Source organism: Platalea leucorodia, assembly GCF_965183815.1.
Source record: "Platalea leucorodia genome assembly, chromosome: W".
NCBI lineage: Eukaryota > Metazoa > Chordata > Aves > Pelecaniformes > Threskiornithidae > Platalea > Platalea leucorodia.
This window is the reverse complement of record NC_138859.1, coordinates 31,445,044-31,472,476: the sequence shown is the minus strand read 5'-3', so window position 1 is coordinate 31,472,476 and position 27,433 is coordinate 31,445,044. Positions and strand designations below refer to the sequence as shown.

Genomic DNA, 27,433 nt, shown 5'->3' with positions numbered 1-27,433 from the left:
TCTTCCTATATGCCATCTTCAGTTTTGCAAAGGTTACCAGATGAATGCTTCCTAAATAATTTACTCTAATGTAAGGCTGAAAGAGGCTACGGAAGACATGTCCATTTGTCTCTTTTATGCATTTGAATACGTAAGTGATGTCTTCTTCAGTATCGAGAGAAAGCATGCGGCTAGAGCTTAGAAAGGATGAAGAGCTGGTAGGAATACATCCTTTTTTTTAACAGTATCTTTTTTGGGTTTGGGGTTTTTTTTGGGGGGGTGTGTGTGGGGCTTTTTTAATTAATTGTTTTTTGATTGACCTGCCAAACGGTTTTTGTTCCAGCAAATGCTATCAGAACCCTAATGGAAAACTAGCCCTCTCTGACTTCCAGTTCATACATGAGAGCTCCTCTAGCAAACCTCACAGCATGAAACTTGATTTCAGTCTTCAAATAAGCAAAACTTAGCTTAAAAATATCCTGGTATTTTAAAGGAAATGGTGAAAGTCCTTTAAAATACTAAACTTGCTGAAGTGAGGTATTGGAGTTTAGAAGTAAAATAAATAATATAATCAAGAACTGGAAAACATAGGTTTTTTTTATAATTAACAGCTCATTTTGAGTTAATTATCTACAGTTACGAAAATCTAATTGCAATTTATTCTCTACTATCTGTGGGAAGAATCATAGGCAAGGGAATGTGCATCACTGCCAGGCATAAATGCCATAGGATGGGTACAAATAATAGAGGAGCCCTTAATGAAAAACAAAAAGCAAATAGGAGCGTGCAGCTGTGCCAGGCTATTGAAAGGTAATTGTAGTCAGAAATGAGATATGTACTTTAAAAGGCATCTTGTCATCTTCTGTAGGGATTAATTTTTTCCCTCCTTGAAAAAGGAAAAAACGATTCCACGAGCAAATACAGTACAGAGTTTGATTTCTGATACAAATTTTGGTCATAATCTGGCTGTCTGTGAAAAGGAAAACTTTTACCTTGGGGATTACTGCAAACTATAGCCAAATGTTCTAATGGATGCCTGTTTCATTTTCTGTTCTAAATGTGCCATTATAGTTTTTTCATTATCAAAGTGAGCAAGCGTTGTCCATCTCAGCCTCTTTGGATGGTCCCGCTATGAATTTGCAGTGTTGAATTTGTCACTTCCCTGCTGGGAATGTTGAGGAGCTGTTGGGAAGAAATGTGTCTGTCCCTTTGCCTGGTTGCAGTTGGGCTGGCGCGTGGGACCTGAAGAATCTTCAGATGCAGGATCTCCAGTTCTCTAAGGTGCAGCAGTCAGAGCAGGTTTTATTGAGGATGGCTTTCAGTAGCTTGGAGTGCTCCTAAGTGAGCCCACAGCCAGTTTTCAGCTATGGAGATAGTAACTTGTACAATTAATGGCAAGTTGTCTGGTTGTCTGTATAATTTCTTTTCAAGTCTGCCCCAGTGTGCAAGATGCTTTAAAAATATTCAAAATAAAAACATAACCTGATGTAGTTGTTTAACATAAAACAGCCTTTTACAAAGTGCTTTCCATCTCCCAGATGCAGATGCTTGGTACATGCTCAAGTACCCACTCCATGTGTATTCAGTAGGATCAGTACACCCGGCACCTGCTTTTGTGTGTGCTCCTGATGTCTGCATCTGGGAGAGGAATTTTAAAACAATCCACTCTTCTCTCCTTTATTTAATCTTAACTTTGGATCTGAATGTCATGGAAATAAGACCTATTTAATAGCACCAACTAGAGAAGATACGGTTTGCTACTTTGCAAGTACCCCTCCCCAGAGCTCTGCTGTGTGCCTAAATCTTAAAATACAAGGTTCCCTGCTTTTCTGATTCTTAGGCTTCTTATATGGCTCTGCCGGTACAGCTTTCTACTGCCTTCTCGCTAACATGCACCTTTTCCTCAGATTTCACACAATACTGCCACTGCACCTCTACACTGACCTGTGCAAAATGTTATAAATAGGAATTGTTGGATACAGCAGTTATCGGATGGGTTTACAGTTATCTGCAGGCACTCTTTCAGTGGATGCTACCTGGTTAAAGGTTTTCTTTCCTGGAGTATTAAAAATTTGCAGGTGGAATTTGCCACTTTTAATTTCACTGAAGGCTTCTTATGTTTGTGTGATTCATTCTGTATCACTGGTGTGTATTTTTTCCACTTTGTATTTTTAGTTAGTTGAAAATATCAAACACAATTCAGCAGTACTTTCCCCCTATTAGAATGTTCATTGCTATGGTGATAGTTCCAGGAGGGAATGCTGTCAGGGGTCTTTTAAAAGATTTTTATGTTTATGGTGTAACTATTTTTATTATCTTGTGAGAGAAGGTGACAATTATCTCTTGCTCCTTGTTTAATGCTTTGTTATGAACTCGATTTTTTTTGCGGCTTGTTAGACATGCAGGCATCTTTCTATGGTGATGTGCAAGCATACTTCTGTGGTTTTGTCCAAATATTCAACGCAATTAAATAGATGTGCAGAGGAACACAGTCTCACAGCTCCCCCTGCTGTCCAGGTTTGTTCACACAATCCCCCCTCCAACTAATTTAAAAATAAAATAAAAATCACATGCAGTCATGTGGCTCTGCCACCTCTGACCTGACTTGTGCTGCCCCATTGCTCCCATTTTTGAAGGGAACGGATATTTAAAAACCGGTGGAATGGTAGCACCCATTTTGTTTCCTATTTGGAGTTTTCTCGTCAGTTCTTCATGCCGGCATGCGTCACCTCCTGTTACTCTTGTCCTGAGCCTCTGGAGGAGAAACTGTCACTAGTACCACAACTGGCTCATTGTCCAAGACCTCACAGGCTTCAGTTAATCTGTGAGTTGTCCTTGGTCTCTTGAGGTGCATCTATATTGTACTTGGCCAACTTTTAGGAATGTACTGAATACAGTTTGTTGGGATTTTTTTTCATCTATTTGCTGTTTTGGCAGACTGGCACATTTTCAGGCTGAAATTAGCTGTGCTTGCAAATGGCCCATAAAATCTGTGTATCTGGAAGCCACTTACCCACTTGTTAGTGCTCCTTTTAACACCCAAGTTACTTTCTTATTCCAGATAATTTTACATTGAAGTTTGTATCATTTTTAGATAGATAGGATATTTATGGAGTGAACACTTGTTTGGCCAGTAAAAAAAAGTGCTTGCAGATCTGCCAATAGTGCAAATGCTGAATTAGGTGCAGATATGAGTTTTTCTTTTTCTCATGGTGTTGTCTGGCTATATATAGGCACAGCATCCCTCTAACAGATGGCTGCTGGAGTCTGTTGTGACATAATGGGAGAGTATAGTCAGATATACATTTTTGCTTCATTAGTGCCACATGCAGACTCCGAAGGTAGTAGGTTTTCTTGCGCGGGGTGAAGGCTTGTGTTCTGATGTGGTTACTAAAAGCTTATTGCTGAATGTGGGTGTGGCAATTTTTTACATATATCTATGCATGCTTTTTTTTTTTTTTTTTTAAGGTAGGCAGTGATCCTTATCGGACTGAGGGACTGAGGAGTGAGGAGTTCATTTCCGCTGACCTGGTTGCTTCACTGATCTCATTTTCAGGTTTACTTTCAACTGCGACAGGGTTTTGAAGCTGCCTGTCTTACATTTACCTGAATTATGCTGATTCTGTTCTCATGATCACGTATGTTGCATGCAGCAGTATTACATCTTTTCCATTACAGTCCAAAGTAACCTTGAGCAGGAAGCCTACTGATAGACTTGAGGTATAAGATGTAAGTAGGAGATACCATAAGTAGTGTCCATAGGCAGATGGAGCCAACCTGTAGGTGAGGTCTTCAAAAAGCACGGGAACTCTGCTATTCGAAACACTGCTAAGCATAGGATGGCAATCAGTGAAAACAGGCTTGCTAAAACTTGAGCGCTTTGGTATTTTCACAAAACTTGCATTTCCTGCCAGAAGCATGGGCATAGTTCTGTAATACCACATATCAGAACTGAAAATGCTCGGAGATTTTTTTTCTTTGGGTTGAAATATTTAGAATTCACGCGTCTCCTGAAGGAGTTTGTTCCTTGCCAACACTTGCAGACAGCAAGAGACATTTTTGCATGTCATTTGCAGATGCCTCCTTTACAGGAAAATGTAGACACTGTTAGTTTACTGCCTGAATTAAATTTTGAAAACCTGAATTCTATTTTTATAAACTGGAGCGGATTACTTTTTCAGCCATATCATTTTGTTACTTTTTATTTTTATATGTGATCTTGGATGATGTTTAATCTAGATATTCATATGTCCCAGAAATTTGTGAGTTGGAAAAGTTGAAAAAATCTTATAAAACAAAATGTTCTGAAAGGTAGTTTTAAATTAGGAGATTTTAAACCCACCCGTGCAACTTTCACACCATTTAAAAGCTTATATCAGAACTGATGGGGCAGGACTAAGAACAAAAGCTATTGGTATTACAAAGTTAATCAAGAAATCCTCTGTACCCTGCTGTTCTGGTCATGATCACAGTTGCACTAAGCTAAAACCCACTCCCCCACCCCTCTTGTGACCTTGGCTGCACTTCAGCACACAGAGAATTGAAGCAAAAGGCAAACTCCAGTAAATATTAGATTCTGCCACTTGCAGATATACAGACTACATATAAAGATAACGGCACACGTGCTCTCACTCGCTCTCCAGCTCTCACTTTCTTTGAAGTGGACTTTGTGTATTTGCCACTGAATTATTCTGACATAAAACTTTCCAGACTGTACTGGTGTGTTGAGCTGAACTCTGTGGCTTTGCATGGGTGCTGAGGTTTTGCAGAACTACCCATTACATTTATAACAGTGCTAATTTTTGAGAGCCACGCAGAGAAAATTTTAGATTCAGCCCAGCTGATTTGTTCTTCACACTGCTCCTGCGGTGAAGAGGATTGATTGTTGTGTTTCTTTTTATATTTGGCCTCCTTTCCTCTGGTACTCAATGCTTCAGGCCTTAATCCTTTAACCTTGAATCTGAGCATCAAGGCTTCAGGAGGGATCAAGCCTTTTGATGGAGAGAGAACATCTTTTGTTGTACCAAATGGTTGGGAGTGGTATAAGACAGCTCTCCAGACAGTATATATTTCTCTGTTGTGTTTAAAGACTATAAACAGATGGTGGGTTTAGTGGGGATTATAAATAATCTAGAGGAAGGTGGGGTATTAGAAGCAATGGAAAGGAGTTAATGACTTTTTCTTTAACATTTCACCAATAACCAGTCTTATCGTGACAGATGTGTACTGGGTTGCCAAATGCTATAGTCTGATTTGGGTAACGGTTCAAAGCTCAGCATGTCATGGAAATGGCAGTGTGGTCCCTGATGGAGCAGGGGAAAAAAAGCTTTTCAGCTTCTCAAAGGGCAGTATTTGTGGAAGCAGATGCTTGCTTGCCCTACCCAGCATAAAGAACAGTTCTGTGTGCAGCTGGGAGAGTTTGTACTGCTGGATTTTTACAGGATCATTAATTATATGTTATAAGGCAGCTAAGCATGGCGTTCCTAACTCAATGAATTCCATTATGAATGGCCTTTTCATATTCTTCATCTCATTATATTAAATGCATGTGACCTGAAGTTTAGCTAAAGTTATTGTTCAGGTTAACCTTCATTTAGTGGTTGCCCTAATTTTAGAAATGGTATGATCTTTAGATTTTATGGAGAGACAGGTTTTTATGCATGTTTTTGCAGCGCTATTTTAGATAATTATTTCTTTTGGAGGTGGCAGGGAAGGGATTTAGTCACTCTGATTTGCCTGGAGATTTCTGTACCTATGTCCCTGGATGACAACATCCAGTTACACGGATTTGGCTATCATCTCTCTGCCAATAACTCTTAAACCCTCTGCTCTGTTCCGTATAATCTTGCATATCTGACTGCCTCCCTGACATGTAATCCTGGACATTTTGCCTTCAGATCATTCCTAATCTGGCCAAAACAGAACTCCTTACTTTTTCTTCTGAATCTCTCTTAACTTCTGATTTTGATAACACCACATCCTCCCTGTCACTCAGACTCATAACCTTGGGTTCACTCTCCATCTCCATATGCATCTGGGCTGCTGACAGCTATTGCAGCTTCCTTCTCCTTTGCAGCAAAAACATGACTTCAGTGTGTCAACAGTTAAAACACCACCCCTTGCTCTAGTCCTTCATCTTGCACCTTGACTACTGTAAAGTCTTCTTTGACTGCTCAATATTCATTCTTCTCCTTCAAAATAAGTTTTCCAAATGGGTATTTTGGCTGCTTATTCAGATCATGTCACTGTTGCTTCTCCGAAACCCTCCTTCGAAGGCCAGTTGTCTACTGTATTGGTCTATAGGGCTCTGCGGAAAGTGACAAAGCTGCTTCTTTTTTTATTTTATCTACCACCTTCTCTTCTTTACTCCTTCAGTTACGTGAGACGTCACGTTGTTTTGGGTGTTGCATGAACTTTTGGCTGCATGCTCCTACCACGTTCCTTAACTTGTTCTGACTTTTGGAACCGCTGAGTCACGTCATGGTGACTCCTGCCTCTGTCTGTTCTGACTACAACATTCCTGTATCATATCTTATGTCTTTGAGACCTTTTTTTTTAGAGTTCAGAGTTTTTTTCTGAGTTTTTTTCAGATTTTCAGAAATCTAAAATCTAAAATCTAAATCAAAAGATATCACCAGTGACTGAGGGAGAGAGGTATTGTAAATCACCTGCAGTGACAAATCATCAGCTCTTCTGTGTAGAAAAGTTTACATATGGCTTCTAGCACACACAGGAGTTTGAAACAAAACAGTATGCAAGTATCTTCAGTCTTCTGTCAATAGTACCAGGCTTCACCTCTGTGTGTAATACATGACCTTCTGTTTGATTGATGCGTAGTTAATCCTTTTTTTCTTTTTAACTTTGTGCTCCTTTAATCTCCATTTACATCTTGCATTCTTTTTGACAAAGTCATGTCTCTCAGAGATGGGCTAAATTTATATACTGGCTGTAGACTCAGTAGGGCTGATATGGTTTGGCAACACAAATAATGCAAGTCTCTAAACCCACATCACAGCGTCAGAGTGGCACTGATGGCAACAGCTCTGGACAGACATTTCCAAACAGGTTATAACAAACTTGTGCAAAGGTAGACTTCCAAGGCCTAAGATCCATAGCAGTAGCTGTTTGTATCTGGACTAACGAAAATACATGGTGTATTATTTGTCACATTCGGTTTCTAGGGGCAGGGAACCAGCAGCCCAGAGCCTCCTGGGCAGAGCCCACAGCTTCACTGCACACAGCCTTGTGCCAGGATCTCTTCCCTTTTGTTCCTTGCCTTGATACTGGACATCAGAGCGTGCCAATACGTATCTCACTGATACATGCCTCTTGACAAGGCAATGGTTTCTGTGTGGTTTCAATTCTATTATGTCTCTTTATTTCCTGAATATAAGAGCACAAAAAAATGTTAAATCTGTTCCGTAAACATCCTGGTTGAGTCAATATTTGGTGGTGCTATTACATTCACATAAAATCCATGCACTGAAAGAAAATCTTCAGTGTGTTGTTTTTTGTGGGGCCCAGGCCATGGTTTTTAGAGCTGTATGCCATCAGTTAGGTGTCTAATTCTGTATTGCACTTGCAATACAGATTTTATATACCTGATTTTATATACCTGATTTTTCAGTCACTAGCCATCAAACACGCTCTATGAAATATGTAACTTCAGTGGATTCAAGGCAATTGAAGTGGCCAGAAGTGATATTTTAAACCTTTACCAAGAGCTACCTTGTCAAATCTACATCTGTTGAGCATGGTAATCCACTAATCTGAGTAAAGTCCAAAGTCTAACATCTCTATTTACTTCTTTTTGGGCTTTAAGATTTTTTTAAAAGCAGATCAATAAACAATCTCATTGTTTTCATTTTACTAAGCAATATAATATAGATGAGTACTAGTGTAGTAGTAAATCATTAATATACTCCTTAATCATAGAGTGACCATGTCACACATGTGATTTAATCATGGAAAAAAGGCTGATGAAGTGTAAAGATGCATCAGGAGGGGTGTTTCCAACAGAAGTGGGATAGCGTATGACACCATTTTAAAAGATCCTAGTATGAGAGCATTTAGGATGCCATGTACATTTATAGTTGCAGATCTGGCTATATTCTAACATGTCATTGTTTTTGATCACTATAAAACAAGAATCAAAAACCACATCAGGTTTGTATTTGGCTGGGGATCCAGTGTGGTGCAAGGAGACATGTTGGCATCATGTTAGAGCTGTGCCTTGTACCTGGACTGAGCCCATGCCAACACACTGAGCCTCTGATGGCTTTTTGGAATAGGAAAAGCATTACAGTCTTCGACACTAACAGACCTATATAACCCTAAAACATAATAGTAATCTGTGCTTAAAAATGATTCAATCATCATGTGATACAGATAAAGATGATTAGAATAAGAGGACAGAACTTTCATAGAAAAAGATGAGTCCTGTAAGGGTGCTCCCATGTTGGTTTCGGTGGTAATGGTTCCTAATCATTAGAGAAATAAGATTCAAGGACAGCAGCCTCAGAAGAATGGGAAAGATAAAACCTCTAATTGTGTTTATTATGGAATTTGATGCATTTATGAAAGGCTTTCCCTGCAACATGTTCCCTGATATCAGGAGAGCTGTCAGTGACCCAGAAGGTCACCTCAGAATCCTTAGGGGTACGTGTATTTGCCCAGTTTAGTGGTTATTAATTTTCACTGCTATCAGTGTGAGAAGTTTGTAACTTTATGGTCCTTCATTTCCTTACTTAGAAACCAGGGATGATAATTTATCATGCCAGTATCCTGAGTATTGAAAGTTAGCATCTATCAAGTGTAACTTTGTCAATGAACAGAAGCAGCTGTAGATGTTATGTCTTTTATAACTCTTCTGTCTGCATATAGGCACTACAGGATCCTCCAAAACTCTTATTTTCTGTGCATATGTAACTCTTCATAATACCTGCACACAAGAGTGAAATCTTAAATATCTGTTGCTCTAAGTAGGCATCTCTTCAAAATGCCTTGTTAGTAGGGCATACCAGAAACCCTGTGAGTACCTACTTTTCAACTCTTATTGTGTCCCTCCTTTGCTATATTGTCACTTATCCTTAGCAAATGATTGCTCCATGATGTGATCCATGATCAGAAAAAGGGCTTTTGCAATTGCTGCTCATTTACTGAAAGCTCCTGTTATCAACACCTATCAGCCTGTCTGGAAACTCCTATGGAGGAGAGAGTGCTTATGTACCGATAGTCTTAGTGAAGGAAAACATAATGACTCTTGCACCAAGCAGGTGGTTACCTGCACACTCAGACTGATCTCTGCAGCAACAGCTCAGCCACAGCCTGTTTTGCAGTGCAGCCTATCTACTGTAAAGTCTTTTGTCCTGGGTGAGCCAAGTTGAGAAGGGATGATGAATTGTTCTTCTATGCCTTTATCACAACCAAATTGCAATCTAATTAGGGGGATGTTTGTTCAGGTGATAGCTTGCACATGGCATTTTGATGGGCACCTTGTGAATGGGGCTGGCTCTCAGCCAAATAGTGATGCTGGATAAGGCACTAAGACAGGCATTCACTTTCCTGAAGAACACGTGATTCTCCTTCTGAAGGAGAGAGTGTCGTGGCTTGATCTACTGGAGAAGTTTGGATTTAGTTCAAAAACTTTGTTTGTCCTAAACAGGCTTTTGCATCATTCCTTATGGTACTTTCACTGGTGACAGCTAGGCAGGCTTTTCAGATATACAGACACTGTTTTGAAGGATTGTTTTTATACCTATGACTTAACATTTACATGACTTTCTTTTGTGAAGGCTGACAGCACTGCTTGCTGGAATGACAGCTGCTCTGCTCTGTAAGAAAGGCCAAACACACAATCACAGCATTTTGTCCTGCTAAAGCTTTGCCAGTCTGTTTTCTGTGGCCATTTCTCTATGACTGTCTGAAAACCTTTATGTTGGAATTTTCTTTGGATTCAGAAGAGAAGAGAGAAAAGTGATCAGAGCTCATTTCGCTGTTTATTAGTAAAACTAAGATATGTGGGAAAGGTGCTGGTAGGGAGTTGGAATATAGCTAACTTAAAGCAGAATGAGGACAGGGCTTCAAAGGGAAGGCATGAATATAATTTTAGGTGGAATTTAGCTTAGTACTTGCTACAAATGGACCTCTAACTGTGTATATTAAGTGAAGTCCTGACTTCATTGAAGATAAAGGCAGTATTCTAATTGATTCAATGAGGCCAGAGTTTCACCTATGGCTGGTATGATCTAATAGGTCATTGTTAATTAAAAGCATATGTGGCCTCAATTCTTGCTGGTGGAATTAAATATCTGAGCACCGGTCACTGAGGGAATGGGGAAAGAACTGGTCTCTGAAAGAGTGGTCTGGAGAAGCCGTGCTATGGATTACTGTACCCTGGTACAGCTTGATATATAGAAAAGTTTTTAGCATAGTGGCTGGTATAACTCCTCCAAGATGAGAGAAAAGTAAACCAAACACAGTAGGTCCAGGAGAGACAGTTCAACAGAAAAAAAAAAAAACAAAACAACAGAGAAACCTGATACAGCCACAGGCATTACTGGATTCGAGGGCGCTGAGCCTGAAGAGGATTGTAAGAGATGAATGCTCTGCATCACTCCCCAGCAATATATTGTGTGAATAATAACATGTAGATTGTAGGCAATTACTGTCTATTTTCTGTGACAAAGAATCCTTTCATTGCAAGCAGATTTGATAATATTTATATTTCAGTTTCAGAACTCTCGCTGACTGCTGAGGTGTTCCTCTACCTGTCCCTGCCCTCCTGCCTTTTGCCTAGAAAAATATGTGAGAAAGGAGATGGACTTGGTCCTGAAGGTCATGGACCTGTTGGAGCGAGTCCAGAGGAAGGCCACAAAAATGATCAGAGGGATGGAACACTTCTATGAAGAAAGGCTGAGAGAGTTGGGGTTGTCCAGCCTGGAGAAGAGAAGGCTCCAGGGAGACCTTATTGCGGCCTTTCAATACTTAAAGGGGGCTTATAAGAAAGATGACTTTTTAGCAGGGCCTGTAACAATAGGACAAGGGGTAATGGTTTTAAACTAAAAGAAGGTAGATTCAGAATAGATGTAAGGAAGACTTTTTTCATGATGAGGGTGGTGAAACACTGGAACAGGTTGCCCGGAGAGGTGGTAGATGCCCCATCCTTGGAAACATTCAAGGCCAGGCTGGATGGGGCTCTGAGCACCCTGATCTAGTTGAAGATGTCCCTGCTCATTGCTGGGGGCTTGGACCAGATGACCTATAAAGGTTTCATCCAACCCAAACTATTCTATGATCTCAAAACTATAAATGAACACACTCTCTAGAAAGGAAAGCAGCTGTTTCTTATTAACATGCACTAGATCCCAGCAGTGTCATTAACATGCTGATGCATCTAACATAAGCCTCAAAATGCCAGGTTTCATAATTGGGCCACGAAATCTCACTCTAGGCCTTCAAGGTCCATATTAGAATAGGATATTTTTCCTGCTTTTTAATGGAGGGGAAAAATGTTAAGCTTAGATTTTTTTTCCAAGCACTCTATGTTTCAGTATGATAGGCTTTAGATTTTTAACAGTGCGTTTTTAAGGTTGTTGATCTGCTGACGTGAGCAGATTGGTTTTGTGGCAAGGAATGGAAGGGTGATGGCATTCAAGGATGAGAGATTGCCCTGAAGTTCACGCTGTGCTTCTCCTCCTCGCCTGCAACACTCTTACCTCCCTTCCAGCTCTACTCAGCCATCCTGCGGTGTTGCACACAAAGCAAGAGTGAGCGGACCAATCTCTCTCCTCTTTCCCATGTGCTGCTCTGCTAGCTTGTACATCTTGATGTGTTTCTTCCCAGCTCTGCTGGAAAGAAGGGGCAGGCTGTGTCCCCTCAGAAGAGGACTCCAGGTTGCAGATGGAGATGTGCTAAGGAGGGCTGTAAACTCTACCTCTGTTGTCAGGGTTTTCCTCGTGATTAGCTCTAAGCAGACATACACAGTGTATGCACTCATTTCAGGTGTCTCCTTTTCTTAGCGAGTTGAGTGTTTGGGAGTTGGTTCCAGTTCTCTTCCACATCTGCTGACCTGCTTGCTGTCCAGGGGCTCAGCTTCTTTACTGCATCAGTTTATCATCTTCTTTGCCTTGCGGATTAGGGTAATCACACTGCCCTACCTGACACGTTGTTGGAAAAAAACACTTGAAAAATCTGTGGCACTTGGTAGTTCTGGAAGTAGGGGCTTACAAAGAGTAACACAGTACACTTGAGAGGACTGAAAAAGTTGTGGTTGTTCAGGAGACCACTGTTGTTGCTTCTTAGATCCACTCATCCAAAGTCTACAGTCCTCCTTTTCTCCCTGCGAATATTTTTTTATTTGCCATGCAGACAACCGACTTCCCAAACAGTCCCACTTTGGAACTGGTGGTTTTCAAAAGTGTGGTTTGATAACTTGATTTAAACTGATCTAAATTTGGACCCCTGTTGAAAAGAAGATCCCGTGATATATTGACACCTTCTTCTTTGTCCCAGCACTTGTGATACTGCTGCTTTATACTGAGCTGACTCTGGAAGCTGATCTGGCTGAAAACTCTCCCAGCCAAAGTGGCGGGGGGAAGCAATTTTCAGCTTGTTTGTCAAACTGCATCTGAAATGGCAATACAGGTTCCAACTACAAAAACGTATTGCTTGGGTTGTCTACTTATCACCAGTTTTGCATCATTAAGTGTTATGTGTTCTTGGCCTGGTATAATTGCAGCAGATTGCACACATGAACTGCTAATTATTTTATTTTTAAAACAGAAATTGCAGAACAGGAAAATAACATTCCAACATGTTTGCTTTTGGAACTAACCTACCACAGCAATCTGTTAGTTTGATAATGGTTAAACTCGCAAGCCCTTGCCTCAACAGGGTGCAGTAGGGTACCATTAAGGCAGCCATCTGTTGAACTTATATACTGGAAGCATGAATTGCCTTGCGTTTTGGGTTTCTGACTAGTTATAACGTAGTCGTGTTCTCTGGATGCCACTGATCTGCACTGAAAAATGCATGGATCAGAGTTCAGTGAAAGGTGAGCATACAAATTTGGTATCGATGACTGGGAACCCGTCAGATGAGCGCTAGGTACAGAGCAGGGGAGAGATGAAACCTCATGGGTGTACACATGCTGGTAGTAAATGCTACTCTGTGGCAAGAGTCTTAGCTGCTTGAGTTGCTTAGCGATTCAATAGATCTTTAAAACTCCATTTGCAGACCAAGGCTACCATTATGTTGGATTGATTCATCAGGTTGAGCAGCTAAAACAAGTTAAATTCTATCAGAGTTTTCATGCATTAATTTAAAAATGAATTTAGTTGGCTCTAAATGGACATTTGTTTTAGTATTTTGAAGAACTGACTTTCCTCTATTAAAGCAGAATAATGTATCTATATGGCGCTCTAACTTGAACAGTACATAAAGATTAGTAAATAAGACCTCATTAAAAATACTTATAATGTAAGTAACATGGGTCCCAATAGCCTTTCTAATGTCCATTAATGCTCATTCTGAGGATCAGAGCTCATTTTACTGAGCCATTTAGTCAAACCGTGTGATTATTTAGAAAGTTAATTCATGCATACTAAAATCTATCAAGTAATGCAGAGGGTAGGAGGTAAAACTCTGTGGAGATGATAGTCCTTTTTGTTATTTAATGATCATCCATAATTAACCTGCAAATTTGAAATAATTAGAACAAATTAAAGGTATTTAACTTTGCCTCCCTAAAGAAAAATTCAAATTGCACCAAATGCAGCTTTAAATTATTCAAGTCTCAGAGGTCTGTGCTGGGTTTTTTTACAATGCCTTTTCTATGATGAGAATACCAATCTGCTTTTTGTCAGAAAGCATCCTATCAAGTAATTGTTCTTTGTGTCTAATAAATGACAGCTATTCTTCTTTGTAAAAGTATTTCAGTCTCTGAAGACTACATCAGCATTTTCATGGCATTTTAATTCAATAAAACAAAAGGTTAATGTTTTTCTACTTTTAAGGAATGCAAATACTAGCAGTATTCAATGGGTCCTGAATGACATTTAAAATTTGCTATTCACGCTCAGCAGGAATATCGCGATATGAGGCTCAGACAAAATGGAAAAAAACATTCAAGGTGTGTTTTTCTTTGTTGGTGATGTACTTCGATATTCATAAGGAGGCAGCAGTGCTGAGACTCACTTTTCTGTCGACGCTACTCTACAACTCCTGCCTTAGTATGTAGGTTAGGTAGGTTAATAAGGTCATTATTTAGACAGTCTTCTCTGTTTCAGGGAATAGCATGAAAATTCATTGGATATTGTGGTGCCCTGCAGGAAGTTCTACTAACCAAGCTGCATTTGAGTGATACGATGGATTGCTGGATTTGAAAATAGAGAAGGACCTGTTTTGTCGCTTAATCTCTCTAGCTATACATAACTGATCCCTTTGGACCATATGTTAGTTTTAAATTTTCCAGGTTGCAATAGTCACATCATTCATTTTACTAATTATTCCAGAGTTGAATGAGTAACTATGTTCTGAAATAGATTTTTTTTTTTCCTTATGTTTTCTTTGTTTAAGTTTGGTACATTGTTAATTATTGAATTTTTGTATCTCTGCATTATCCCTTTCCCTCCTTGGTCTGCACACCTCTCAGATTGTTTATCATTTTAAGATTGGACTCTCTGTCCTTACTTGAGCAAAACTTTAGCGTGAGCTTTCTTTTATTAAATACTAAAGAACCAGGCTCTAATTAATTGTTTAGTGAGCTGTAAATGCAAATACACTTGCTTTTGTTATTTCCTCATAAATTAGCTTCTGTAACTTCTTCTTGGTGTCTGTTTCTGTTTGAATTGCCTCTGCCATAGCATTATTTAAACCAGAACTTGGTATTCTAGAGGTATCCGCACCATGTAAAAGGTATTGCAGTGAACCAGTTGAGTAATCGCCTCCTCATCTACAAGCCAAAGGTCACTGTCTTCACAGAAGATCTGTAGGTTGCAATTAAATGTACTTTAAAAACTCAGAAAGCATCCAAATAATGACAACCTCAGTGTTTTTAAATGCTGTTAATCGTTCAAGTACAGGCAAATGGAATATCAACTCCTGTATTATCAGAGAAATCTGGTCAAGTATTATACCTTTAAGCCTCTTTAAACAGTTATTAGGGTCCAAACCCACCTCTTGCTGTACTCTGGGTTGCAGGAATTAGTAGGTTAATAATTTCATATAATTCAAATAAGATACTAATTTAGTCCACCATAAATTTTAATAACACTTTGCAGTATTGTTAGTGGCCACACAGTTTGAAGCCCTAAAGTAAACGGAGGTTATTCAGAGACGTTTTCAGCCAGTAACTTCAGCCAGTTATTTCAGGTCATAAGCCATTATATAAATGTTCTGCATTAATAATACAGGAGTAATACTAATTGTCCAACAGGTGCAGTGGGCCCTATTAAACAATGGCTTATACAGCACATTGATTTGAAACTTTTAATTTAGCTATCATTTTCTGATGGGAACGTCAGATATCTGCTTTTTCCTCAGATGTACAGTAACTTTAGTAGTGTAAGTTTTAGGTAAAAGATTCTTGTGAATCAACCTCCACAAAACTGTATCCCAAATAATACAAACTCAGTGGCAGTCTTTGGGTTGCCCATGTAAAATTGGTGCTTAAACAGGAAAAAGATTTGTTTAATCTTCTGTTAACTTAGGAAAGCTGTATGTCACTCCCGTGATTGCGAGTAGAGCAGTATAATCTTGGGATGAATTGTATTTCTTAATGTGGATAACCCAGAGATTTTTTTATGTTTTTAATTGCTTTTTATAATGGTGATGGGGCTAATGATGTATACATGTTGGGAATCCTCATTTAAAGCAGTAGTTGTTTCCCAGAGAGCAGAATTTGAAAGCAGTAGGTTGTCTTTACTGGGAGAAAGATGGGTCTCCATAGCCTCCTGCCTTCCCAAAATGTTTTGTGATTGCCTGTGTCTGCAGAGACTGAAGTCATGCTTGCTCCACATCACCAAATTTGCCTCCTGGCACTATCTGTGCAGCGTTTACGATCTTTTGCTGAAGTTCATCTTGAACCATAATGGTTCTGGTTAGCTTTCTCTTTTCTTACTCTACTCAAACTGCTGCACCAGATACTCCCACCAGTTTGCTCATACATTCTCTATCCTGCTTACAAGTACCTCTGTTCATTCATTTCACCTCTTTTTGTCTCATCTCCTCTCATCCCTTTTCTTCTTTAATCAATGTATCACCATCCCTGGAGGTATTTAAAAGATGTGTAAATTTGGTGCTTAGGGACATGGTTTAGTGGTGGACTTGGCAGTGCTAGGTTAATGGTTGGATTCTATGATCTTAAGGGTCCTTTCCAACCTAAACAATTCTATGATTCTAAATGATTCTATGATCTGCTTCCCTTTTGCAAACCATTACTCCAGTTTTCTCTTCACATAATCTTCTCTGTTTCCCCTTTATCCTAGCAAAGTGAGCATTTTTTTAATTACTCTTTCTTCCAACCTTGCTCCACTGTGCTGGACAAAGTACTTTCTGTATCTTCATCCCACTTGTCCTGTCCTAACCACTCAGGAAATCCAGGACCTAATGCTTTAGGGAATGTGCCAAATGCCACAAAACTCCAAATAATATTGTCAGAGTGCTGCCAGCTGCTGATAACCAAAGACTTCTGATAAAGTAGGTTGGTAACTCTTCAATCCTTAGGCATCCTGCTTTCAGGCATTGTAAATGGATTCAACAAGAGCTCAACCAGCAGCATGACGGTTATGCTTCTGGAGAGTGAAAGTGGGGGAGAGGGCTGGGTGCAGTGTTAAAAGGGCTGAATGCATCATGTAATAGCATGATCTTTCCTCCCAGTGTACCGGTGTTGAAACATGAAGATTATTTTCTGAGGACATCTCCAGTGAGCAAAACCTCCAGAACACCAGGGAGCAGTGGTGGGAGCAGTTCAGGGAAGAAAATGGTTGGTTTTGGTGCAAACTTGGAAGATGGGCAAAGCCTACTGATGCAAACCAAGAGGGAAGGCACCAAGTCAAGGAAAGGTAAGGGGAAGCATGCTGTATTGCAGGGCCATGAGTGTGCTGATGGCATTTAGAAATTGTATATGTGTGTTCAGGAGCGTATCAGTAAAATTCACAATTAGAGGGAGAGGACTGCAATTTGCTTAAAACAACCCAAGAGAAGGTAGCTACATTTAAAGTAATAAAAAGCATAGAAAGCCTTGTAAATAGCAAGTGATCTTCTTGGCTGGTGTTCCTGATGGAAGGGAAAAAATAGCTCTTTAATCTCAAAAAGCTACTTCAACAAGTCTTTTTCCTTTCCTAGCAAGCAGAGAGAATAAGTGCAGTGGGGCTTGCTCTTGAAATGTAATCTTCTTCGCATTCTTTTCCTCCCCAAGTAATGGCTCCACCATCACAACCTGATATTTTGCCACACAGGGATGTCTGTACGGCTAGAATCTATCCTGCTTTTAGCTTAGTACCTCCACTTAAGGAGCAGAGAAGCAGTCTCTCTTAGGAAGAGAAAGGGTTGGGAACAAAAGCAGCTTGGATGTTTCACTGCCAAGCCTTGAACATAATCTTTGGTTCAATTATGAGCTAGCTTTTTTTTTTTCTTATTTATTTTAACTTGTCAGCCAGTTTGCTGCATAAAAATAAAGAAAATGGCAAAATGAGAAGAAATGTGGTGCAGTTCTCAAAGGAACAAATAACTTGTGTTATTGGTTAATACCGTACCAACATTAAAAAGCAGTCCCTGTGAAGAAACTTTCAAAAGGGTATCATCAGCCTGGACCCAAACAGTGGCTGAAGTTAATCTCTTCCAAGGCACAGCTACAAAAATTGGAATCCTGTAAAGGGCTTATGTCCAAAAAAGTCAATTTCTAATTTGAAACAAAATCATTTTTGACTAACAGGGGTTCAGGACCCATTACTTTTGCTGTATAGTCTGCTGACATTTCACACTTTCTGCTGTGCACAATGAATCCTAATAGTCATTTTATAACATTGCTACACCAATCAATTTAAGCAAGAGAAAGCCGTTACAATTCTGCAAAGTTTCAGGGGCAATTTTCACTGATGGTTTTCTTTTATGTTTTTTTCAGCTATCATTATTTTTTTCTTCTCTTTTCCTCTTCCTTCTCCCCCCTCCTTCTCAATACTGTAGTGATGAAATTGAGATTTTTCACAGTTGAATGATGTGTTTTGTTCCTTGGATAGGGATAGTCCCTAAAAAGTAATTTATTTTCCATAGATTTGGGAAAAAAAAAATCTAACTTGGCCTCTTCTTCATTCATTCATTTCATTTTTATAGTACTTAGGAGAAGTTACAAGCTGCACCTGGCTATTGCATATAGCAACTGAGCTGCACCTGTGCTGATTTAGTGATTGTAGTGGTCAGCATAATGTCTGAAGATGGTGGGTATCTTTCACAAACACTGGGATTGCTAGCTTTGAAGATGTAGAGCTGCATGGCAAAATTTAACTTATAAACATTGGCACTTGCTGTGATACCAGATAAAGTTCAGAGAAATGCTTTCAAGCTGTGGAACAACCTCAGGTCTGTTACTGATTTGAATGGCTTGTTTATCACAAGGCCTAATTACCTAGCACTAATCACTGAAGTTGAAGTCTTCTGTATTTAGTACCTTTTTAATTGGCTTCCCTCTGTTATATGTTTGGATTCCTTTAACAAGCATACACACATACTTGTAAAGTGTTTTTTCCATCTTTGGGGATCACCAGGGCACAATGTCAAGTTTCTTAATTCTAGTTAGCTCTGGACTTAGCTGTCTCTGTCCTTGCTTCTGCTGGATCTTCCCATCTGTTGCTGACCTGGGATTTTTGCTTCAGAAATTATTTTTTTATTAGGAAGCAATTATGTAGCATCTCGTAAAAATAAAACGAGGGATGCTAACATTGTTTTCTGTGGTGAAATTTATAAAAATATGGTATTTGCCTTACTGTGTCAGAGTGCTGAGCTGGCAAGCCTGGAGGTCTGTCTCGGACAGTGTTCACTACCTGTTGTGTCAATACGAAGTGATCCCTCTACTGCAGTGCATTTACCTGAGCTCTAGCTAAGCCATGTGATATGGGAAAGGGGAATAAAGTCAACAAGATGACATCTTGAGGCATGAAACTTCATGTTATTTAGCCACATACCTTAATGTGGCCTTTTGGTCAGAAAACAGCAGTGCTGGATACTGTGTACAGAAACATGTCCACTGAAAACTTAAACAGATGTTAACCTATTGCTACAGAGTTTTATTTTTCTCATACCTTGATCTGTCTTGTCTGTTTAAATTGTATATTCTTCAGGATGGAGACTCTCTCCAAGCACACCTTAGTGCAGTGCCAGTGTTGATGTGGGTCTTTGGGCTCACTGTATAATCTCCCTGTACCACTGGGAACAGTGGGTGCATCTGGGGGACAGTGCAACTCATGATAGTGTCCCTCCACAGCAACATAGGCAGTTGTACCAGATTTGATGTTGTCTTGTTCAGCTACCTTTGTCTTCTTAGATGTTTGTTTTTTGTTTGTTTTTTTTTTTTTTTCCGAGAAGATAAAATGATTAATCAGGAAACCATTACTATGCTTGAATGGTGGAAGGCTTTACTGCCCACAGGACTGCTGGCTTACTGTGAGTGCAGTGAGTTTGGAAAGGGTGATTTCCTAATAAACCCACTTTTCCTTTCTCCCTGCAGATGTTTAGTAATGGGGAGAAGAGCATTGTTAACCTGGTCCCATCACCTCGTGGAGTGAAAGGGGCACTTCTGCTCTCTTTTCAAGGTAGAAGCTTACTGGATCAGCTTAGGCAATCAGCTTTTATTCTCTCACTGTTGCTTTTTGTCTCCTATTTCTGTTTGCTCCTTAATTTTTATTCCTGTGCTTTAGCAGGTATTTGTGTCTTGTATCCAAACTTTTTTAGTTTTATTAGCAAAACTTTAAGCAAATGAAACAATCCTCAAGTCTTAGATCTTTTCAGCAGTAAACTGTTTTTATTGGTGTCACCAGCAGCTATGTCAATTTGTACTTCAGTCTAACAACTTGTCTAGTTAAAAAGCACTGGAGTACAGAAATGTGTGTTTCTCTTCCTTTCTGCCCTGGAAAATTTTGCTTTTGGGCTGGGAAACTAAACTAGATTCTATCCATTGCATTCTGCAATATTGGGCACTTCTCTACATTTCTGTTTAAAGTCTTCCCCTTCACACCCTTCCTGAAATATCTCTGCATTGAAACCAAGAAAGAACTATTTTTCCCTTTGTATCTCTTTGGGGGACATAGCATCTGCATGATATTGTATAGCATGCATAGCTTTCCTTTCCATATGTAAAAGAAAAAGCCAGAGAAGGAAAATTATTTTAGCTCATAGAATCTGTACTTTTCCAGGGGCTGATTTTTCTGTATAGTGTTTGTTTTTCAGTAGGTTCTCTAATGTAGCTTCTTAGGGATTCAGGATCTGGAACTTCTTCCCTTGAGGGAAGACTCTTCCCTACAATTGAATAGAGCAATTAGTTAATATTAGTGAAACGCTTTGAAGATGTGAAGTACTATATAAATGTTAAGTAAGTTATGAATATTAGTATTATTCAATTCATAAAGATTTCTTTCATGATTATCAACCTAGATTTCCCTTTGCTTGCTTTCATCCCTTGCTGCTTGAACCAGCCTCAACTGTATTTCTTCGTTTTTAGTGTTTACACTTTCAAAATGTAGACTGCTGTATTTCCCCACTTTCTTCATGTTTTAGTTGTCTGTTTCTCAAGCAGAAATATACAGCTATTTGAATTTTCTCAATTGAGTCTTTAATCTACTTTAAATCATTCTTATACCAAGTTAACCAAATTGAAAATAGTATTCTTAACATTACCATTTAGAAGAGATCTATAATTGCTTTGGGGGTAGCTTGCCTTGCAAGCTTACATCTAGTTTGTTTTTTGCTATTCTTTGCTACTCCAGATTCTCTCCATTGGTGTCAGGATTTAGATTATCACACCATATATGAGCTTTATTTTTTTTCAAGGGTGAATGTAGCTATTCTTTTTCCATGTTTCTTGCTTCTCTAGATCATCTGCAAGGTCTCCAGTCTCATACTGTCTTCCAACACCTGCAAATCTAATTAATTTGCTGTCATTTGTATCACCCCAGTTCTCTATGACTATTCATAAATAATTACCAGTCAGTTCATAAATTCATTAACTAATTCCCTTTAGCCCTGAAATATATATCCTTCAGACTAAAGAATTTGTATCTTTTTTTCCCACCCTGATAATTTCTTTTCATCAGCTTTATATAGGCAGGTATTATACATCAACATGGTCTTCATTATCTCCTACTTGACAATATTCCTTTTCTTTCTTTTTTCTCATAGTATATTTTAAAATTATTATTAGCTTGGCCATTTTAGGATCAATATTGATTTAATCTTCTTCGTATATTCATAGACCTGCTTGCTCTTTGGTGTTTCTTTTCCCTCAATTGACTTGCGTGCCTTTTTCAAGATGTATTTTTAAACATTTTTTTGTTTAGATATGCACTTATTCAGGATTTCTTGCTAACCCTGTTTTATGTCTGTGCAGCCTAACAGCCTCAGTATATTCATACTTAGTTCCTTTTCTTGTTTTCCATTTCTAGCCCTGGTAATATTTTCAAGCAGTCTTTGAACAGTCCCCTTGAGGCTGTATTGGCCACTTCCTAGTCCATATATTTTCTTTTTCGGAGAAATACATCTACTTTGCTATGAATGTAGCATGTTGACAGTGTGCCAGCCTTTTCTCATATTAGGAATTGAATATATTCTCCCATGCTCACCAGGTTTTTATTAGTTTGGTATTAGTTTCTTAAAATCCAGCTGCCTCATTCCACTGTCACGTGAAATGATTTCTAAGTAAGTATCTCGTATTCGATCATAAAGCCAAAAGTCTAAGCAAGAGGCTTCCAGTCTTTATATGCATACCCACTCTTCTCATCATGGATTGGCACACTATCAAGTTACCAGGGACACACAATCAACATATATCCCCATGATATTTCTAAGAGTTCCTTCGCTGATAATTAATTCTTTGTTAGGCGAGATTTTTTCACTGCATGGTACTGAAGCACAATGCATTATAGCAGGGTGATAAGAACCCATTTTTTTTGTTAGTCTCCCTAGAATACACCTTAAAACATGCGGGTTTACTATATTGTATATATTTGTATACATCTTAAATCAATGCAGTATTTTAAATAATCTTAATCCCTTGGACATCTGTAAATTTTGCGCTGAAGCTGGAATTACAACCTTGTTGTGTTGCTTCATGTTTCAGCATGGATGATAGATAATGTTGCTGTTCACAGAGCTGAGAAATATTTAGGCATGACAGAATTACTTAAAGAGCTAAACACTGATTTGACTTTAATTTTTGCTGAGACTTGTAGCTTTCCCTATATTTACTATTTAGTTAAGTGATGTTGGTTGGACAGAGCTAATTAGGCTAGATTAAAAAAGCCCAAACCCACGGGCTTTTGTGTAGTAGATCAGATTGCTCCTAATTTGCCTATTCCACTTACCTCTGACTACCTGTATGCAAGTTGTCTAACTAAATCCTATCTATAAAACCCAGTTCTCAGGTGAGTGGGTGAAAGGTGGAAGATGGGTGGAAAATTGGCTGGACCACCAGCCTCAAAGGGTTGTCATCAGTCCAGCTGACAGCTAGTTGCTAGTGGTTAACTGCTTAACAATAATAACCTGGACAGCGGGACAGGATGCACCTTCAGCAAGTTTGCAGACAACACCAACTGGGGAAGCAGTCAATAAGCTGGAGGGTAGGGCCCAGTATTCAAGGGACCTTGACAGGCTGGGAAAATGGTTTGACAGAAACCTGTTTAGGTTCAACAAAAGGAAATGTCAGTTCCTTCAACTGGGTTGGACCAATTTCATGTAACAGGACCAACTGGGTGCTGACAACCTAGAAAGCAGTTTTGCCAGAAAAGAACTGGGTGTCCTGCTGAACAGCAAGTGTTGAACACAAGTCAGCAGTGTGCCTGTGTGATGGACTAACCAAACCTCATACTGGGCCATAATAGCAAAATTGTGGTCATCAGGTTGCTGAAGTGACACCCCCTCTGATCAACTCTGGTGAGACTGTATCTGTAGAGTGCTATGTCCAGTTTGGGGCTCCACAGGGCAAGAACATTGACAAACTGTAGGAAGTCTAACAGAGGCAACCAGGACAGTCAGGGGGCTGGAGCATATGGCCTACTGGGAGAGGCTGAGAAAGCTGAGTGTGTTCAGCCTTAAGAAGAGATGATTCAGCACAGATCTTCCTGCTTTCTTCAGCTATCTAAGGAGAGGGTGTAGAGAAGAGGGAATGAGACTGTTCTTGGAAGTCATCAGCAACAGAGCAAGAGACAATGTGAAAAAGTTACAATTCAGGAAATTCTGATTAGCTATACAGAAAACATTTTTCACTATGAGGGTGGTCAAACACTGGAACCGGAGAAGTTGCCCAGAGAGGTAGGTTCACTATCAGTGGAGACATTCAAAACCTAACTGGACAAGTGCCTTAAACCTGATCTTGTTGGCCCTGCTTTGAATGGAGGATTGGACTACGTGACTTCTAGACTTCACCTTTCAACCTAGATTATTTTGTAATTCAAGAGTTATTGGGAGGGGGGAAGAAGGAATAGACTAACAGTTCTATTTTATTGAAAGCAAATACTGTTATAGTGATATTTACACTTGGAAAACTACCATCTTGTAGCATGTCATGAGAACTGCATCTGTGAAACAAGCTGAATCCTGTGGACCACTATAAGAAATGATAACAGTGCAAGTCTGCCAAACTTTGGGCAGTAAGATGGAAGCTGTAGAGTATGACTTATTCTACAGATTTGATTCTTCGTGATCCTGAAATGCATGCTATGCATAGTACTGTCAACTGATGAGCTCTTTGATTGCCATTTCACTGTATATATGGCACTCCAAAAATGTTGCAACTTTTAGTCCCAGTGTTCTGTAATAATGCAGAATCATGAAACATCTGTCCAAAACTTACTAGCCTCTGATGTCTGACTTGTCTTCGCTTCATTCCACAGGGACAACTTCAGGACCTAGGAAGGATGCAGCCACATCTCCTCTGCTGATAGGCAGCAGCAAAAACCTTGCAACCACAGCCACATCACTAATCCAACATGACACTTCATGGTAAGCCGCTAGGTAATCTCTGGTTTAAGATTCTGCAAACACAACCATCAAATTCTCCTAGATGCAGGGAAGTGGCTAAATTTCTATGATATTTCATGTTAGCATGAGCTGGATAATATAAACTAAAAACTGCCATATCCTTTTAACATTTATAGCAAGCCTTAAATTGCTTGTTAGAATAAGAAAAGCAGGAATATGCCAAGTTCTATCATTTTAATTTTACTTAGATTTTGAACAGAAAGTATTTTATGTTCCAAGTCCTGACACATTAAATACATTTGTAAATAATTTGAATGGATGGTGTTAACCCCTGTTAGGTTTTAAATCCACTTGAAGATTTTAATCCCACTGATTTCGCTTCCCCCTCATATTTTATCAAATGGAATTTCTTTTAAAATGCTTTGTACCAGAGTTATTTTATGTTTAATGACAAGCAACAAATTCACATTAAGTCAGCAATTCCTGATTATACTATATATCTGCATTAAATGCACTGGAAAAGCAGCATTATCACTTCTGTTCCAATGAAGAAACAGAAAGCAGTATTGTTGTTAGACTTACGAGTCTAAAAACAACTTGCCTTCTTTAGGATTACAATTCTAGCAGTAAGTGCCTAGAAAAACAGCATACAATCCTTGCTTTTCTTTATCATATCCCACATTTTCTCATAGTAAAATCTTTAGTTAAGCAACAAAGTAAACGCAGATTAAAGTATGAATTTGCTGTATTTTACACCACTAGTTAGATGACTTTGTGCAGTGGGATGACAAGAATGTATGACTGTTCATAAGAACAGTTAAATGTTTCTTGGCAAACGAGAGGGCTTGAGTCAGATTTAATCTTCTCTTGGCCCAGTGGACTAGGAAAGTGTATGCTTGTCCCTGTATTCTTGGCAGCAGCTGGCAGTTTATTTCTGTCTTCTGAGAGAACTTGTGATATGTAATAGGTGAAACACCACTATCAATATTGACAAATTTGTACTTACTTGCTATGGAAACACTTTGTTTTTCTTGTGAAGGAAGGGATGATAATTCTGGGAGGATTTAAGAAGTGAAATAGATTGGGCTCTGTTTCCCACAAGTAACTGTATGTTTAAACAAACAGAAACCACAAGATTGCCTAAGCATTTCTCTTACAAGCATGGGTTACCTTTGCAAGATGGTAATATCAGATAAAGAGTGTGTAAAGATACTGTTTGATGCTGTCTAATAGTGATAAGCTGAGATCCCATTCAAGCAGTGAGGAGTAAATACAATTATTCACATCATACAACAACTGCTCAGAAAAAGGAATTTTATTCAAGAGGATTGATGGGTCCATTCTTTTCCATGGAGGGGAGTAAAATATTTGTTGAAATATGCTGTTAGAAATCATATCAGATAAAGTGATCAGTAAAAGGAGTCTGATTATCTGTCATCCGTAAAGGTTTATTTTACCAGTTGATGACAAATTTTGAAAAATCCTGTATTTCTAGGGTGCTCCCACGCTTCCTTGCTTGCTTTCTCTCCATTGGTGCTGTAAGTATAATTGACCTGTTTAAGCAGACATGTTGTACTTTCCCTTACTCATGGCCTTCTCTAATTAAAAATGGTAAATGGACAAGTATTTCTATGGAGACCTAAAGCTGATCCTATCCTTCATCAAAAAACCTGCTTGGGCAGCAGGTCGGTCTCAATTTATCACTGAATGGTTATAAGCTTAGACTGCAGGTTTAAGTAACTAACTAAATTAATCAATACTGAGAATTATTTCTGCTTTTGTGCCACTAAAGTTAGGGTTTGTCAGCATGTTCGTTATAATCTGTGATTTGGGGGGAGTTAACAGCTTAACCACAACAGTTGGCGCGGGTCTGAAACTTGCAGCACAAAGCCCTAGCCTAAGAGCAAATTTATTTATTCGGCAGTATGTGTAAACCTAATTACTTTTGACTGTTTAAATTTATAGGACTAGATTCAACTCATGTTTGTGCCAGCTTTAACTAGCACAAACCCTGGCACCCAGCGGTAGCAGCAACGGAAAGCCTGCCAGGGAGAAGGTGTTGGAAAGCAACAGAAGCTCCCTGCCAGCACGAGGCATCAGGGTGCTAGCGCAGCTTCTGGGGAGGGCTGGCTGGATAAGCAGGCATGGCAGGTAGAAGATGCCTTGGCTTGATAGCCTGTCTTGGCAGGGCTCAACCGGAGGCTTCAGTGTGTTACAGCTACCTCCTGCTTGAGGACAAAATGCTGCAATCCTGCTTTCTTCTCTCTCTCTCTCAGAATGAATCATGTCTGGGACAAGAATTAAGTGTCCCTAGAAGGTACAGGTGTGTGCTTTGAGAGCCTTAGTGCTAGACCTGTAGAAGGACCAGACTTGCAGAATGAATGTGCACAAGGTGGTTTCAGTAATATCTCTGAAAGAAAAATAACATTTCTTTATCCGGCATCCTGAGTTGGGCTAATAGTGGATTTGTTTGCCCATCATGCTTCTATGCATGTCTGTCACTGTTTTTCATAATACAGCCAAGCATTGCATGTTTGGTTATCCAGTGTTCTTAAGCCAAGTGTCTACACCTGCATGAGACCCTTGAAATTATGTTCACAGCAGGTCTGGAAAGCTTTTCTACTCCATGTGCTTATTTATCTAGACCAAAGCTAATACATTTGGAAAAAAAATCACAGGCAAGGTTGGGGCTGGGCAAATTTGGAAGAGTTTGTTCCTTACCCCTAAAGTATAGTTCCTCTGACTATCTTAAACGCTACCTTTTTGGTAACCAAGGACATCTTTTCCATAACTGTCATTTGCCTAGAAGAAAGACTCTGGGTTTTGGCTGTGAGCTGGAAGGGAGCTGGAAAGGGGAGGTAGTGGCATTTGTATGCTTTCATTTAGTAATGAAGAAGTTTTTACATGAACTAGATCTTACCTTAGGTATAATCAGGTACTGATTTCAGCAAAACAAGTGTTGTGTTGCAAAACAGAAATTAAACTGCTCTAAATCAAAGTATTAAGCTATTCTTTTTTTAAAAAAAAGTGTTGTAAATTGTGCCTTGTGAAAGACCATTTAATTTGATCACAGCCCTGGTGCAGTTGTCAGGCTCTCCCCACACAGAAACAGTTGTAGTGTCGAGTTTGGCACAGTAAGTCCTATAACACTGCAGATAATCAAGCACTTAAAAAGACACAGGCAAAGGTTGTTCTGCTCACCATGGAAACAGATAATTCTCCTGTAACATTTTTCACTTTGGGCATCTAAGAAGTGAATTTAAGAACA

At 39.3% G+C, this 27,433-nt stretch overlaps 1 pseudogene across 1 annotated transcript in view; it reads left to right on the top strand.

Moving 5' to 3' along the window:
• Window positions 1–27,433, top strand: part of LOC309601675 (protein hinderin-like) — a 158,145-nt pseudogene that overhangs the window by 108,821 nt on the left and 21,891 nt on the right. The window contains exons 9-10 of the transcript XR_014230903.1: window positions 16,858–17,042; window positions 24,078–24,186. The product of XR_014230903.1 is annotated as a protein hinderin-like (transcript). The remainder of the gene's footprint in view (window positions 1–16,857; window positions 17,043–24,077; window positions 24,187–27,433) is intronic.